Source organism: Odocoileus virginianus, chromosome 12 (assembly GCF_023699985.2).
Source record: "Odocoileus virginianus isolate 20LAN1187 ecotype Illinois chromosome 12, Ovbor_1.2, whole genome shotgun sequence".
NCBI classification, from domain to species: domain Eukaryota; kingdom Metazoa; phylum Chordata; class Mammalia; order Artiodactyla; family Cervidae; genus Odocoileus; species Odocoileus virginianus.
In genome coordinates, this window is record NC_069685.1 from 14,051,405 (window position 1) to 14,067,958 (window position 16,554).

General features: G+C 40.5%; 1 long non-coding RNA gene across 4 annotated transcripts in view; it reads left to right on the forward strand.

Moving 5' to 3' along the window:
• LOC110149318 (uncharacterized) overlaps positions 1 to 16,554 on the forward strand; it is a 246,331-nt gene that overhangs the window by 148,827 nt on the left and 80,950 nt on the right. For all 4 annotated transcript variants that reach the window (XR_011490612.1, XR_011490615.1, XR_011490613.1 and 1 more), the window contains exons 3-4: positions 12,597 to 12,784; positions 14,354 to 14,503. This is a non-coding gene — a long non-coding RNA (uncharacterized lncRNA). The remainder of the gene's footprint in view (positions 1 to 12,596; positions 12,785 to 14,353; positions 14,504 to 16,554) is intronic.

Here is a 16,554-nt window from a genome sequence, read left to right on the forward strand (position 1 = left end):
ATAATCACGATGGTGTGATCACTCACCTAGAGCCAGACATCCTGGAATGCGAAGTCTAGTAGGCCTTAGAAAGCATCACTATGAACAAAGCTAGTGGAGGTGATAGAATTCCAGTTGAGCTATTTCAAATTCTAAAAGATGATGCTGTGAAAGTGCTGCACTCAGTATGCCAGCAAATTTGGAAAACTCAGCAGTGGTCACAGGACTGGAAAAGGTCAGTTTTCATTCCAATCCCAAAGAATGCTCAAACTACCACACAATTGCACTCATCTCACACGCTAGTAAAGTAATGCTCAACATTCTCCAAGCCAGGCTTCAGCAATAACGTGAACCATGAACTTCCAGATGTTCAAGCTGGTTTTAGAAAAGGCAGAGGAACCAGAGATCAAATTGCCAACATCTGCTGGATCATAGAAAGAGCAAGAGAGTTCCAGGAAAACATCTATTTCTGCTTATTGACTATGCCAAAGCCTTTGACTGTGTGGATCACAATAAACTGTGGAAAATTCTGAAAGAGATGGGAATACCAGACCACCTGACCTGCCTCTTGAGAAATCTCTATGCAGGTCAGGAAGCAACAGTTAGAACTGGACATGGAACAACAGACTGATTCCAAATAGGAAAAGGAGTACATCAAGGCTGTATATGAAATGTTAGGGATTATGAAATAGAAGGGAGAAGGGTGAGCATGGTTGTGTGTTTTTCTTTATCTCCAGTCAGTTGTCTGGGTGCAGGAGTGGAGAGGGTGGGGACCTAGGTTTAATAAGCACTGGGATTTAGCCAGTTGAGTATAATGGAAAGAAAGGGAGGTCAGGAGTTGGTAGCAGAAAGGGCTGATTATAATATGAATGGCTTTATTTAAATTGGGTAAGCAGGGAGGCAGGAACACCAGGGAGATGAGGGACAATGAAAAGGTTATTGGGATCAAGGGTTTGTAGGCAAAGGGTTGATGGAATGTTTGCCTGAGGGCCAGAGAATAAGATTGGAGGTTTGGTTGGAGGCTTATGGGAGGAAAGCAGATCTAAGTGCAGGTCTGTTTCATCTAATCTACTTTGAATTCTGTGTCTTGGTCTTTTTACATACATAGCCCAGTCTGGGTGTTCACTTGCTTCATGTTCAAATTCTTTTTATCACCTTCTCTGTTCTGAAAACTATCCTGTTCACAGAGAGCAGGAAGAAACATCTTTCTGAAGACTCATTTTGATCTTGCTAGTCAAATTCTTGGAAGTCTGTAATGATCCTAGTCCATTTTAAAATCAAAATTTGGTGTTCTTACAAAATAATATCGTTATAACTTTTTGCTGTCATCACCCTTTTTACCCCATTATTTTTTGTTTCATTTTGCACAGATAAACACAGCATATTTTCCAGGAATTCTTTAAATAAAAAAGGAATAGATTTCTCCCTTTATCTCCCACTGATTTCATTGTCTCATGTGAAAGGAGAAGCTTGGGTCTGAAGTTTCTCTTGTGCTTTCCTATGGCTCTTTGTAGTATTTTTCACCACCTCTCCAGAGTAATTGCACCACAATCTCAGACCTTGATCTCTAAATTTTGTTTTATTTCCTCCTGTGATATCTTCCGTGCTCAAAGCATAGCATCAGGTTTTTTTTTTATCCAAATGTGTGGTAGGATTGAGAAACACAGTCTTCAAACACAGGCTAAGCCTTTGTCCTCTGGTCCCTCTGGCCGTCTAAACCCATGTGATTTTTTTTGATGTGTTATCAAGGAATTCCAGATGGAACCCTCATACTTTTTTTTTTTTTTTTTTCTGCTTTCATCACTGTACCTTGCTCTAGGCTCAATGTTCTAATTGGGTGTCTTTCCTTTTAAAGGGACACATATTAAGGCCTTAGGCTATTATTTTTTCCTCTGCTAATTGGTTATTCTGAGTGATTAGTTCTCATCCTCGTTTGACTGACCTCTTCTGTAGAACCTTGGGACTAGTGGCACTTGGGTAATTTTTTTATGTAATCGGTTTTAAAGTGCTTTTCTTCTCTCATGTCCATTTCCCATCATATTTTCAGGGTGTTCAGGTAAACTGCTACTCTGCTTACAATGACAATTTAAGAACTTAGAGGTTTTTTTCTTGATGCCTCTGGAGGGAGATTCAGGCTCAACAAAGCTAAGTTCTGATAGAAAACGGTACTTTTGATTTTTAGGTGATACTTAAGAGGCCCAATAAAGGAAGAATTTATTAGTCATGGGACTTAGCGCCTTATATCTTTTTGGTGGGTGTTATTAGTTTCCTAGGACTGGTATAAAAAAGCACCATATACTAGGTAGCCTGAAACAACAGAAATTTGCTGTTGTTTTTCTATGATCCACACAGTTCTGGAGGGGCTTGCCAGGTGGCGCTAGTGGTAAAGAACCCGCCTGCCAGCACTGTTTATAATAGCCAGGACATGGAAGCAACCTAGATGCCCATCAGCAGATGAATGGATAAGGAAGCTGTGGGACATATACACCATGGAATATTACTCAGCCATTAAAAAGAATTCATTTGAATCTTGAATCAGTTCTAATGAGATGGATGAAACTGGAGCCCATTATACAGAGTGAAGTAAGCCAGAAGGATAAAGACCATTACAGTATACTAACACATATATATGGAATTTAGAAAGATGGTAATGATAACCCTATATGCAAAACAGAAAAAGAGACACAGATGTACAGAACAGACTTTTGGACTCTGTGGGAGAAGGCGAGGGTGGGATGTTTCGAGAGAACAGCATATATATTATCTAGGGTGAAACAGATCGCCAGCCCAGGTGGGATGCATGAGACAAGTGCTCAAGCCTGGTGCACTGGGAAGACCCAGAGGGATCGGGTAGAGAGGGAGGTGGGAGGGGGATGGGGATGGGGAATACATGTAACTCCATGGCTGATTCATGTCAATGTATGAAAAAACCCACTGCAATGTTGTGAAGTAATTAGCCTCCAACTAATAAAAATAAATGAAAAAAAAAAAAAAAAGAACCCGCCTGCCAGTGCACAAGACATAGGAGGTGTGGGTTTGATCCCTGGGGTGGGAAGATCCCCTGGAGGAGGGCATGGCGATCCACTCCAGTATTCTTGTCTGGAGAATCCCATGGACAAAGGAACCTGGTGGACTATGATCCATAGGGTCGCAAACAGTCGGACACGACTGAAGTGACAGCTCGTACGCACAGTTCAGGAGGCCAGAAGCTCAAAATCAAGATGTTGACTGAGCTCTGCTTCCTCTGAAGCCTATAGGGGATGATTCTCTCTTGCTTCTTCCAGCATCTGAATGTTCTAGACATTTCTTGACTTGAGACAGCTTAACTCCAAACTCTGCCTGTCTTCACATGTCTTCCTTCTGTGGCTGTATCCAAATTTCCCTCTTCTTAGAAGGGTAAAAGTCATACCAATTAGGGTCTACCCTTATCTAGAATGACCTTGCTTAACTAGTACATCTGCAAAGACCCTATTTTTCAAGCAAGGTCACAGTCTGAGATTCTGGGTGGACATGAAGTTTTAGCAAACATCATTCATGCCAGTACAGTGGGTACAGAACAAACTGTCAAAATTACATTACAATGCACCTTCCTATACTCCACAGGAAGGTGTTTCAGGATGGTCTGTGGAATTTTCTATCCCTTCTGCAGCCACCGCCATTTATTCCTTTTATATGCAGAATTGACATTAAGCAGTGGGAATGACTGGGAGTGACTCATTTCAGTCACTCAAGATGCTTTTCTCTGAGGACTCTCACCAAACAGTAGAAAAATGAATCCTTTGAGGAGAAAAGTGGGTTTGGCGAAATATCATTAAAGTGGAAACATTAATAAATAATGTCTTTTGTGGCTCAGATGGTAAAGAATCCGTCTGCGATGCAGGAGACCTGGGTTTGATCCCTGGGTTGGGAAGATCCCCTGGAGGAGGGATTGGCTACTCACTCTAGTATTCTGGCCTGGAGAATTCCATGGACAGAGGAGCCTGGTGGGCTGCAGTCCATGGGGTCAAAGGAGTCAGACATGACTGAGCAACGAACACACACTTAATAAATGCCCTTTACCTGTGGGGGCGGTGGCTGGGACGGGAGGGGAACTGATGTCTTTAAGCCACTACTGCCTCTCAACACTTGACTTAACCTATTACTTTACTAAAAAGTCAGCGTAAAGGCACCCTATCAGATCAGAGTTGCTGCAGTGTCGTCTTGTCTTCAGCCCCCTCAGTGCCCGCCCTCTCTCTCTGCCCTCCATGAGGAAAGTGCATCTCTCTTCCTGGCACAGGCTGATCTTTGCACCCATGCTCCTCATCGAAACTCTTTTCCTTCCTCTGAGGTTTCATTCCTTCAATTTTTCTTTCTCCTTTGTAACTGTAATCCTTCCCTCTACCAGATCTTTCCCACATGTTGATAAATGCCTTTTGGTCTCCATCTCCTGACAAGTTTCATTTTTTTCTTCTTTTTTTACTCTGACACTCGAATCAATACTATTTTTCTCAGTTTGCAATTCTTTTTTGTCCTCTAAGCAGCATTCAACATGGTTACCATCACCCTTTGAATTTCCTTTTTTCCTCAGCTCTCATTTCTTCTTACCTCATTGCTTCTTGCCTCCTCTGTCTCCTTCACCAGCTCCCATCTTTCTACACTGTCTTAAAATGGAGGTATTTACCAAGATTCTCCCCCTTAGAACTTTCCCCTGGGGACTTGTCTGCTGGTCCAACAGTTAAGATACTGCACATCCAATGCAAGGGGTGGGTTGAAACCCTGGTTGGGGAACTAAGCCACAGGCCATGAGGTCAAAAATAAATTAAAAAAAAAACAACAAAACTGTTCCTTTTTTTGTTGGTGTTTTCATCATCTCTTGCATCTTCTATATATATATGGATCACACACATAAGCATATGCACATAGAAGCTTTTGAAACCTATAGCTCTTGCTCCCAAGTTTCCATCATGTCAGGAGAAAAAGCAGGAACAGCAGCAAACACTGTTTGGTCAGTGCCTGGGGCTGGCCTGGTGGCCCAGCAGTAAGAGAATCTACCTGCGGCACAGGAGCCGCAGGAGCCGCAGGCTCGGTCCCTGGGTTGGGAGGATCCCCTGGAGGAGGGCATGGGAGCCCACTTCAGTATTCTTGCCTGGAGAATACCCATGGACAGAGGTGCCTGGTAGGCTGAAGTCCAGGGGCTCACAAATAGTTGAACATGACTGAAGTGACTTAGCACGTACACAGTAACTGCCTACTATGTGCTATCTATAGTGCTATGGTGCCAGGTACTATTTCATACCTTTTTTTTTTAAAAAAAATCTTATTTCAATCCCAGAGAAGTGTATAAGGGATGTTTTTATTTCTATTTTTCAGAGTAAAAGGATTTAAAAACATAAAACTATGTTCTGCAAAGGCATATACTGAACCATGGTAGAGAGAAAGCAAAGATTCTCTGCATAGACTTCCTCAACATCTCAATAAGCCCAGGAAACCTCCTTACCTCCTGTTTTTGTTGTTGTTGTTAATCATACGTCCAATTCCTTATTTTGTTCCTTATTCCTTACTTTCGAGGTTTAGTTCCTAAACCCTAGAGTTATTCCCCCAGTTCCTTTTTCACAGAGCTCTTCACATAGTCACATAATTACTTGCCAAGTTCTTCATAATGTCTTGAGTCCAGCCACCCCCTCTTTTCCTGGGTCAGTGTTGCCACACTCGTTCAAGCCCTCACCCCTCATCTTTTGCCTTGTCTATCACACACACACACACACACACACACACACACATTCACACTCACACACACAAGTCACACACACACTCACACACACAAATTCACACACACAACAGTCTCACACACACACAGTCACACACACACACAGCCACACACACACTCACACACTCAATAGTCACACACATTCACACACACATTCACACTCACACACACAGCCACACAATCACACACACACATTCACAGTCACACAGTCACACACACACACTCAAATTCACACACACACAACAGTCTCACAGTCACACATACACACTCACACTCACACAGTCACACACACACACACACATTCACACACACAGTCACACACACAGTCACACACATTCACACACACACACGTCACACACACACAAATTCACACACACACATACACAGTCACACACACACATTCACACTCACACAGTCACACACACACATACATACACTCACACACACAACAGTCACGCACACACACATTCACACTCACACAAGTCACACACACTCACACACAAATTCACACGCACACACCAGTCTCACACACACACACATACACACACACACACACATTCACACTCACACAAGTCACACACACACACAGTCTCACACACACACACACACACATTCACACTCACACAAGTCTCACACACACACACACAGTCTCACACACAGTCACACACACACTCACACATACATACACACACACTCACACTCACAGTCACACACACAGTCACACACACACTCACACACACACACACATACACACTCACACTCACACACACACAGTCACACACACACAAATTCACACACACACACCAGTCACACACACACACAGTCACACACACACACATACACACACACACATTCACACTCACACAAGTCACACACAGTCACACACACACAGTCACACACACACACAAATTCACTCACACACACACACATTCACACACAGTCACACACACACATACTCACACACACTCACACACAGTCACACTCACACACAGTCACACACACTCACACTCACACACACATTCACACTCACACACAGTCACACACACACAGTCACACACACAGTCACACACACAGTCACACACACTCACACACATACACACTCACACTCACACACACTCACAGACACATTCACACTCACACAGCCACACACTCACACACACACATTCACACTCACACAAGTCACACACACACAAATTCACACGCACACACCAGTCACACACACACACACAGTCACACACACACACAGTCACACACACATTCACACTCACACACACTCACACACACATTCACACACATCACACTCACACACATTCACACACTCACAGTCACACACACACACACATCACACACACACACACTCACACTCACACACACACATTCACACTCACACACAGTCACACACACATACACACACACAGTCACACTCACAGTCACACACAGTCACACACACATTCACACACACAGTCACACACACACACAGTCACACACACACAGTCACTCACACACACACATACACTCACACACACACAACAGTCACACACACTCACACATTCACACACACAGCCACACAGTGTCACACACACATACTCACACACACACACACACACACTGACACACACATACTCACACTCACACACACTCACACACTCACACATCCTCACTGCTGTCGTTGGCATCCTGCACTGCACACTGCCACGTGGTGAACAACCCTCCTGAAGCCCAGCTGGGGAGTGTCACCCACTTTCTCGTGGCTCATCAAAATGTCCATTGCTTGCTGAATTAGGTACAGACCCCTCACACTAGAAGTGATGTGTGAAAGACCAGAATGTATTTTTAAAATTCATTTCTGTTTAATTAATGGATAATTGCTTTACAATATGGGTTTGATCTCTGTCACACATCAACATGAATGAGCCATAGGTGTACATATGTCCCCTCCCTCTTGAAACCCTCCCACCACCCATGCTTTCCCACCCTTCTAGGTTGTTACAGAGGCCCGATTTGAGTTCCCTGAATTATATATCAAATTTCCACTGGCTGTCTATTTTACCTATGGTAGTATATGCGCTTCCACACTACTCACACCATTCGTCTCACCCTCTCCTTCCTTCCCCCAACCCATGTCCGTGAGTCTTTTCTCTATGTCTGTGTCTCCACTGTTGCCCTGAAAATAGGTTCATCGGTACTATCAAAAAAAGATCAGAGTTTATTTTGATGACCAGCTGAAAAAGTACACAAAACACTTAGCACAATGTTTGCATATGGAAAGAGCTTAATACATATTTTATAATTTAATTCATTGCTCTTCTCAATGTGGTTCTAAACTTACTCTTTTAGCTTACCTGTTTAACCTTACCCTCCATTCTAATAGGACACATGAATATGTATCCACTTTTCTGCTCTAGTGCTTTTATTTATAATGTTTTTTTTTCTTATCATTATTTATCTCTGCCTTTGAAATCCTTTCAATGATAGGTCCTTCTCAAAGGCTCTCTTCATGAGGATTTTCCTGGTTTGAGATTCTCTGGTCCAAGTTGATAGAATTGTTTCTTACCTTAATCCCACGGCACCTTGTTTATAGCTCTCAGATGACAAGCAACATACACTATGTGGTAATGTAATTGTCTGGGTACTTGGCTCATCTTTTCTGGGTTATAAAGTCTCTGGAGGCAGAACTTGCATCTAATTAATACTGCATCTTTATAAAGCCTCACATAGTAATTTGAATAATACTTGCACTCAAAATGCGTTTGAATTTAATTTGTGTTATCTTTTTCTAAATTTATTAAGATAATACTTGGCTCCTACAACAAAAAGACCCCAAATTGCTCTAGCTTGATTGAGATAGAAGTTAATTGCCTTGAGGGGAGGCAGTCACCCTCGTCCCTCCATGAGTAGATCTGGGAACCCAGTTTCCACTTTTTGTTCCATTTCCTTGGTGGCTACCTCATCTGCATGGTAGAAGCTAGCTTACCTGCTTCATGTTCCCCAAACAGCTTGTGGGGAGAGGATGAGGAAGTGGAAGGCAAGCTATTTTCCAATAAGGAAGCACCACAATGCTGCTGCTGCTAAATTGCTTCGGTCGTGTCTGACTCTGTGCGACCCCATAGACGGCAGCCCACCAGACTCCCCCATCCCTGGAATTCTCCAGGCAAGAACACTGGGGCGGATTGCCATCTCCTTCTCCAATGCGTGAAAGTGAAGAGTGAAAGTGAAGTCACTCAGTTGGGTCTGACTCTTCTCCACCCCATAGATGGCAGCCTACCAGGCTCCTCTGTCTTTGGGATTCTCCAGGCAAGAATGTTGGAGTGGGGTGCCATTTCCTTCTCCAAGGAAGCACCACAATAGGTTAGATTATAATACAATAGATTCCATTGACACGCCAATGATAAGAGGTTAATCACATGCCACAAACTGAACTAAAGGGAGACAAGGACGTGTAGCCTCTAGGTGAGTGGAAAGTCATGTCACCATATACTCAGCACCTTTCTATGTCCAAACGAAGACTCAGAAAATGAGAGATTAGAGGATAATTAGCAGTCTTTGCCACACCTCCTCATGAAGTCATTTGCTATTTTATACTATGATTTTATTCTCTCTGTGTCTTCTTATAACTAGATCACTTAGATTAAATCATTCTAAAGAATTGAGTATTTTGGCTAGTTAAGTATGTATATGGCACTAAAAATTTTTATTTGAGTATTTTGAGTAGAAATCTTTCAACTTTTATTGCAGCTTCAGTGAAATTGTTAAGCCTATTTCAATCATTTCTTAAATGCTTAGGGTTATCTTTACAAACATTAACTATTTTACTGAGCTGAAATAGAGGTCCTCAGACATGATGGTTCAGGTTCCTCTTAATAAATGTTCACTGCTCCATTGCAATGTAATAGAGTGATGCCCTTGGATACTCACCAGGCTTTTATTCTGTCATCTTAAAAAGTATTTACAACCTAAAAGTTGAGAGTTCTGTTTTATTTGGTGGAAATTTTTCGGACTTATGCCCAGAGCATCTCAAGTAACCCTAAGAGAACTGCTCCAAGGAGGGGAGGGATAGGAGCAAAATTATATAGAAGTTTGCCAACGAAGGGTAGGTAGTCAACAGAAGATTACTGTTAATTAAAGAAAACCTGATATCCCATTAAGGAATGTAGCGCTTTCTATGTATGGGAAGATGCAAGAGTCTGAGCTCACTGCAATCATTCCTTCCATATGCATGTCAGCTATCAGGGCCAGTATCCTGTGTTTTTCACATCCTGAGTTCTCCTGGGGCTCACCATAGGGAATGGCTGCAGTCTGATGGCTGTCAGGTCACAGGTATTCTTTTCCTTTTTGAGTGCCTTTAGGCCTCATCAGCTCCTGTTGGAGGGCTGTAATCGCTGATGACTGTGACAGCCTTGTTTACTAATATAGCAGGAGATATTCCATTTCTCAGTTCCCATACTCTGTGTTCCTAGTACTCACATCTGTTTTAAAGCAATACCCCCATCTCTTCCCTTTGCTGTTAAGACTTTAAGTTGGTAATGCTTGCTGGTGTCAGTGCAAATGCCTACTTGTCTCTTTTCTTTTTACTGCATATTTTATAGGTTTAGAAATCAAACAAAAACTATGCCTGGAACAGTTCTAGGTATTTTACATATTTTAATTAATTTTATTCTAAAAGGACTCTATCAAAGGTATTGTTTTCCTCATCTTACCAGTGATAAGACAGAGCACTGAGTTTAAGGAACTTAAGGTCACAGAGTTGGTAAACACCTGAGCCAAGATTCAACTCAGTCTGACTCCGGAGTCCATGCTCTTAATAATGATACTATGCTGCCTTTAGGCTTCTTCAAATTCTGTTTGAATTAAGAATGAATAGATTCTGAAAAAGGGTGAGAGGTACTCGTGCAAAAATAGCATTTTTGGTCATTAGGACATTCTCTCCTTGCTCTATTATGGAATTGAAAGGAAGACAGCTTCCACAAAGGTGAGGTAATATGGCCAGTTATGTCAGAAAACAGTGAGGGAGCTTACTCCATACCATGCGGAGTAGCTCAATTATAAAGCAGGGATTCAGAGGTGAAATCCAGTGTTGCTTCTCATCTATGTTTGACATCACTGTAATTAGAAGCCTATTCATTCTCTTTTTTAAGTGGACCAAGTAATTTGCTGGCTCTTGACCTGGAGTCCATGTGAAGCTGCTGTTTCACATATTGACTGTTCATGTCACCAGGATGTCAGAGGGAAAGTTTCAAAGAAAGAAAGGAAAAGTCTAGAGAATGTCACTGGTGTTTTTCTTTGGTGCTATAATATATAATATAAAAGTATTATATATACTATATATTTTATATATAATATAACATATATTTTACATATATATAAAATATATATACTATTATGTATAATAGTATATATAATACAATATATATTTTATATATAATATAATATATAAAGTTTTATATATAATATAAAAGTTTCCAAATATGGCTGATTTAAAGAAACAAAAGGTCCTCTGTTGGTCAAGGGAAAAAAGTGTTTATCTTATGTGGATAGTTGGTATTAATACTATGTAAGGGAATATGCATTTGGAAAATGCAGTGTAAAGTTTCTGGACAGTGTTTTTAATGTAAAGTATACGTGACAAAGAGCATCTTAGAGTGAAGAGGAGATACTATTATTATCTGGGAACAATGCCAATAACCAAGAAAATGAGTGAAGTGAAAAAATGCTATGTAAATGCCGTTGGTAGAGTAGGCAGTATCTAAGATTGTTATAACTCCTTAATATTTGATATTTTCTAATGACTTTGAGGCTTTGCTAGTTTATTTTGATGACTAACAGTTTTTGGAGTGTTCTTGAGTGTGGACTCATTTTCTGCCACAAAACCACCCAGAGATTTTCTTTTATAGCCGAGGTGGCTGCCACTGATTGAAAACTAGGAAGCCTCTTGCCTTAGCTATGGCTGTGAATGGTTTTACTATAAGACAGCAGCATGTTTTGGAGGCCTGCAATTTGGTTTATTATATAAAACAAGTATGGTAGTAGAATTTTCTATGAAATCACATACTTCTACCATTTTGCAATCCTGAACCTCATTAGCCTGTCAAAATGAGTAGTTACATTCATTTTTTATATAACAACACATATAATTACAAGTTATAAAGCTCAGAGTGTAGCATATAAAGAAAGTAAACTAACCTATATAGCATAAAAATGAGTGTGAAGGGTGTAGTGGTCCAGTAGTAAGAAATTTTTTATATTTAGAACCTGATATTGGCAGACATAAGTATTTCTACCTCAAACCATCAGATATTCCCATTTCCTTTTTCTACTCCCCATCTCACTTAACTATAAGAACATAGGTGTAGATTGGTGACTACTGAGCCCCTTGAAAAGTTAAAAAAAAAAAAAGAGTATATTGAAGTTGTTGGCCTCCTGCCAAAGTGAGCATCAGCTTATACAGATTTCCTTCTATTTGAGCAATAGGAAGCAGTATCTGTTTTCAAGGATGTACTAGCTTCAAGTATTTAAACCTCTTTAGGGATCATACCACTATTCTAGATGGCTCTAGGAAAAAGTAGTGGCCCAAGATCAAAGCCGAAATTCTTGACTTAGAATAAGAATTTTAAGCCGGTTTACTTGGCCCTGTCTCTGAATTTGAACTAGAGCTATGTCAGGTACAATCTTGAGCATTTAGTTTTGTAACCTTGGTTTGATGTTTTGGATATAATCATTTTCCTTGTGATCCGATAATCCATGTTAGATTCCCTGGTGAGGCTGAGGTCACGCTTCGCCTGCCACGGTCACGGCAAATCTAAGTACTTTCGCTGTAATGTGTGACTGTGAATGTAACCCCAGGTCTACTTGTTGCCTTCTCCTCTTGTTGCAGGAGAGGTACCCCGTCCAGAATGGGCTCTTGTCTAACACTTGGAAATGAACTTTCCGAGGAGATACATGCGCTTACAAAGCAAAAGACCTTATTGGAACGGCGTGCCGGGATGGAGAACAATGCGGTAAGGGAAACCAGGAGACCTGCTCTGCTGTGTGGCTTACGGTCTCAGGCCTTATGGTGATGAGGTGAGTTTCTGAATTTTCTCTGGCCAGTCATCTTGCCTTAATTTGACTCAGAGTCCTTCCTGGTGGTGCATGCAGCTCTCAGCCAAGATAGATTCCAGTGTAAAGGATTCTGGGAGTTTGGTAGGGCATATTATGGGCTGGTGTCTTCTTTTTTTTGGCCCCTTCTGAATTTTCCCGGAGTTTTTTCCGTGACAGCACCATGTTCCTCACCGGGACCTCCTGCTGTGAAATAGCTCATGCAAGTGGTTATCATCGTGGCAAGATGAGTTGGGCAGTTTTGACCAGTGGTTCCCTAACACTCTGGCTTTTGCGTCCCTTAATTTGTCTCATTTTTTATCCTATGTAAACCTAGATTCTAAATTCCATCATTTCACTGCATTTCAAGAATGAAAATATCCACTCACACCAAGATTTTAATGGGTTTCCTAGAACTGATGGAAGATTTGAGAGTCATGGTGATGAGTGCATTGTCCTCATGAGTGTTTGCTCATTTTTTCTGTGTATCACTCTTATTTTGCCTTGGAATTCTCCAAACTCTTTTTGTTACAAAGAGTATTCCACATTCCCTCCAAGCTTTCATTGATTGATAAGTAGGCCTTGAGGGGCTTAACTTTTACTCTAAAGACCTTTCATAAGTCTTTCCAGCAAAAAGAGCTCTCTGCCACAGAAGAATTACAGCCTCAGCTATCAGCTGTTATAAACTTAAACTATCCTATTATGAGTAATAGCTAAGTTATTTTATTAATTGCTTTCCTCCTTACATCTCTCTCTTCTTTCATTTTTTTTTCATTATTCTTTCTTCTGTTTCTCCCTCCTTTCTTCTCTCCTCTTTTCCATCCTACCTGGTACACCTTATATGTACTAGACACCCTTCTAGGCACTAAGATAAGGATGTATACAATAAGTCCTTACTTTCAAGAAGCATCAGTACAGAAAGAAGAGACAGCAGAACCCCATAATGTGGGAGGTTGAGAAGGAGGCAGAGAATCTTAGGTCATTTCATGGTTGCTAACTTGGTGGATTGCTTTGATGTTATTGTTGTTTAGTCACTAAGTCATGTCTGACCCTTCGTGACCCCAGGGAATGGACTATAGCCTGCAAGACTCTTCTGTCCATGGGATTTCTCGTGCAAGAAGACTGGGGTGGGTTGCCCTTTCCTTCTCCAATGACTTTGATAGGAATGCCATTAATAGAAAATATTATACAAGAAGAAGGTTTAGGCAGAAATGATAAGTTTGGTTTTCAACATGATGAAGTTTTATGTACCTGCAAGATACCTGAGAAGAAGAGAATTCAGTTTGGAGTTTACAAAAGAGATTAAAGTTAGAATGTAATTTTCAGAGTCACCAGCATGTGTGGGTGAGATTATACAGGAAGGAGAAAGAGAATAAAAAGAAAAGGGGGTCAAAAAAAAGGGTGTAATTTTAAATAACATCCACATTTTACAGCACTCAGTAAAAGTAAAAAAGTAAAAGCAAAGGAACACAGTAAAAGTAAAATGTTATGTGGAGACTAACCCATTTCATTTCCAAACTCTTGCCTTCTTTTTATGACCTTGAAACTTTGGAGACCATAGATATAAAAAGTGACTATCAAGATAAGATGAGCATGGAGTTCTGCTTTAAGAAGGAGAGGAGACTCATCCTAAGGGAGCGAGCAACTGACAGTTACAATGTTTCAGAAAGAAAAAGCTCACTGAAGACTGAAAGGGGGTGTTGAGTGAGTATCCTGTCTTATTTAACCTATTGTTGTCAGTTGTTCCATCTTGCTCTGTTCCAGCAAAGCTGGAGGGCAAACAGTCACCAGCTGTGTCACTTTTTTTGTCTATTTTTTCCCCATGGTTTTCCATTCAGTTCCGTTCTTTTATGTATTTACTTTAATGCAGTGTGAGGTTTTTTAAAAAAATATTTATTTGGCTGCTCCAGGTCTTCATTGCAGCATGCAGGATTTCTAGTTGTGTTACTCCAGCTTAGTTCCCCCATGGCATGTGGGATCTTAGTTCCCTGACCGGGGATTGAACCCACTTCCCCTGCTTGGAAGGCAGATTCTTAACCATTGGGCCACCAAGAAAGTCCTAGTTCCATTCTTTTAAATATTATTTTGTGTGTCTTCTCAGAAATGTATTCTAGTTTTAAAAATTTCTATAAATTCCTTATTGAATCTTTATCTTGACAGAGTCCTACTAATTGAGTTAATGCTTCATTTGATCTCATTACGCTTTTATTAATTCACTCCAAGATAGCAGTTGTTTATTTGGAAGCATGCTGAATTCCTGGGTCATATTCAACCTGAATTGCTTGATTATCTCTGTATTTATTTTGTTTACATTTCCGCATAGACTGAAGTCAGTAGACCTTAGTATGTCATGATAGCAACTTGTTTCAAAGGGTATGATTTTAGGAAGCCTGAATATTTTTTGTTTTGTTTGTTCTTTTGACTGATATGGAGGGATTCAGTCTAAGTAAACATAATGGAAAAGACAAGAAAGGCATTTATTAAAAAGGTTTTTCAGTTAACAGAATTCACACTGAACATTCCTATAAGCATGGAGAGTGGTCAGTAGAGCTTTTTCAAATTGACAGTAATAAATGTCTTCCCAGTCCTACAAGAACACAAGAAATTGAACACTTTAGATGCCTAAAGACAGCAGAAAGTTGTCTTATGTCATAAATTTCTTTGCATTTGACATCTCACAAAAAAGTGATTTTATTCTGCTATTTTCTATAAAATATGTGATTGGTTTTATGATCACTTTACATTATTTTATTACTTTTATAAGGTCCTTGCAATAAATTTCAGTGTATTTTTTACAGGGAGAACAAAAGGATAAAATTGCAATGGGGCTGAAATACTTTCTTTTTATACCTAAACATTTATACTATAAGTTTATGTGAAACTTTGTGATCACAAGGCCAGTGAGTCTAAAGATGTATTTATATTTCATCCTTTTGGGGGGAAAGCATATTTCCAGTCCAAGTTGGATGCCAGGGTTCCTATGACCAAGACTCGAGTTCAATTCAAACAAATCATCAGGGATGGGGAAGAAGCTGCTGGAGGTCCTGGCCACAGCCTTTAGGGCCTTGAAGTCTTTCTTCAGACTCTTCCATCCCAAGGAGATGCATTAATCACAAGGGTCATTGATCCAGAGCGGTGTTTCTAATAAGACATTGTAGGAGCTGAGATGCTCAATTTTAAAGCATTTTTATGATGATCTTTTTCAAATATACAGCACAGTTGAGAGAATTTACAATGAAAAACAACACCATATATAACCACAACCCAAATTCTCACTTATATTGTTCTATAGGCCCTTTATCACCTATTTATATATCTTTTATCCTTCCTTTAATCCATTTTTTCATTCTAATGTATTTCAAAGGAAATTGCAGATATCAGTACAGTTATCCCTAAATATTTCAGCATGCATATATAATGAACCAGAATTTAATACTGAATTACTATTTTTAAAATATACAAGCATTACCAGCTCAGGCATTGAGTTTTGCCCAATGAGTGTGCATGCTAAGTTGTTTCAGTCATGTCTGACTCTTTGCCACCCTGTGGATTGTAGCTTGCCAGACTCCTCTGTCCATGGAATTCTCCAGGCAAGAATATTGTAGTGGGTTGAAATGCCATCTTCCTTGGGATCTTCTGGATCCAGGGATCGAACCTGCATCTCTTACATCTCCTGCATTGGCAGATGGGTTCCTTTACCAGTAGCGCCAGCTGGCAAGCCCACCCAATGAATACACTTGTTAAAATCAAACCCA